This window comes from Tupaia chinensis, unplaced genomic scaffold (genome assembly GCF_000334495.1).
Source record: "Tupaia chinensis unplaced genomic scaffold, TupChi_1.0 Scaffold000627_1, whole genome shotgun sequence".
NCBI classification, from domain to species: Eukaryota; Metazoa; Chordata; class Mammalia; order Scandentia; family Tupaiidae; genus Tupaia; species Tupaia belangeri.
This window is the reverse complement of record NW_006160147.1, coordinates 3864493-3866480: the sequence shown is the minus strand read 5'-3', so window position 1 is coordinate 3866480 and position 1988 is coordinate 3864493.

The window sequence follows — 1988 nt, the reverse complement described above, 5'->3', positions numbered from 1 at the left end:
CTTCCCCCCAGAAGGTCCCTATATCTATGAAGAGCTCAACAGAAGTCAGTTCCAATGTAGACTCATAAAATCCTGGCGGTGATAGGACTTTAGATTTTGATCTAACTTCCTTCCCAAGGCACTAGCATCCCACGTACTGAGCACCTACAGTGTCTGGCAGTGGGTCTGAGGGGTGGCTGTGTTCCCTGTTGGGTTCCCTCGGAAGGCGGGGAGCTCACTGGCCCCACTGGAATAGTTTAGTTCTCTGTTCCTTTTCCAGTCTGCGGCCTGGCCCTTCCCTCTGTGGCTGCCTCTGCCCCACTCCTCCTGCAGTGCTCTCCCTGGCTTATCGCTGGCTGGAAGCCATCTGCAACCCGAGGCTGAGGTTCAGGGTGACTGAGTGCCCTCAAAGGGAACGTTGGGACTGAGAGTTCTCAAAGGGAGTTGCTGCAGCCTGCTCCCCCATGAACAGCCTGTACTGATGAACAGCCTGTGCTGGGACTGAGGGCCTTGTTACTATAGAGGGGAGGGCACTCCCCTGGCCCTCAGGGTCTACTATCCCAGCCAAGGAATGGCAGGAGGACAGGGATACCTCAGGGCCACTGGCTCTCACTCTCTCCCTCCTCCCCTTCCCTCAGACTCCCTCATCCCTCTCCCTCACCCTCTCCTGAGTCCCCCAACCCAACTCCTCCACGTTCTCTTTATCAGCTTTCTTCCTCTCCAGGCTTTTTCTCAGGCTTCTGCCCTCTCCTTTATGAGCACACATGCCCACCCAGGCAAGTGTTAGCCCCTAAGCCTCAGTTGTCTCATCTACCAACTGGGAACAATCAGTGTTGGCATTACTGGATGATGATAATTAACAGGCCTAGTGCATGCAGGAACCATTTTCACTTGAGAAAATACGGTCCCTTTCCCCTTCCCTTTTCTCCTATAGATTTATCTTATATTTCCATCTACTATCCGCCTCTTTGGGTTTCTCTCAGCATCTCCCTTCCATACTTCCCCACCCCCTTGTTTTGTCTCCTGTCTCCTTTTACTCCCTTCTGGTTGCCCCCTGTCCACCCTCCCCCAAGGGGGCGGCAGGCCCAGGCGGGGGTGGGGTGGGGTGGGTTGGGGGGAGCCTGGGAGGGAAAGGAGGGAGGGCAAGCGGGTGCTGTCTCCGCTTCTCAGCTTCTCATTAGAAGCCCAAGAATGTGTGGAGTCATGCGGGACAATGGGAGCCAGTGGCAGGAAGAATGGGGCCTCTGTCAGGGCGATGTCCCAACTCCTTGCTCAGCTGAATGGCAGTACCTGGGGAGGGGGTCATCTTCCACCTTCTTTCCCAGAGGTGGCCAGGAGGCCACAGGTGGTAGGCGTAGTGGACCGGCAGGCTCTCTGGGGTCAGCCACCATGAGGATTCTTAGCGTCTGCTGGCCTTGTGGGGGAGAGCCCAGGCCTCAGACTTCAGAGTTCCTATCTCTTCCTGGAGCGTCCAAGGAGCAAAGAGATTCTGGGGGTCAGGGGAAGCCAAGGAGACTGTTCCAGAGGCCCGGTAAAGTGGCCTTTATGTACTACAGGTGTCCCTCAGACTTCTCCAGCTGACTGGGCCCCACTCTCACCACCACCAGAGCTGCAGAAGGGTGGGGCTGACCACAGAGGAGACAGGAGCAGTGAGACAGCTCCCGTGGGGGCGTGGGGGAGAGTGAGTTGTTGGTGTTCTCCCTGAGGAGTGGTCTTTCAGGGCCTAGGGCGCAGAGAAAGCAGATTCTCAGGACCAGAAGCAGCAGGTCTACTTGCTGCACAAGCCGGTGAGCCCAGCTGACCTGACCCCTTCCTCCCCTTCCCAAGGAGGCAGTCCTGACCACAGAAACACCTTAGAGAGCCTCCACTTCCCCCTTGCAGAGTAGACTGGGCTTGGAGGTGGGCTAGGTCTGGCAGACAGGCTGGACAAGTCCCCAGCGACTGGAAACCGGGATCTATGCTGTGGCCCAGAATCCCAGGGAAGGACACAGTCGGGGGTGGGGGGGGGG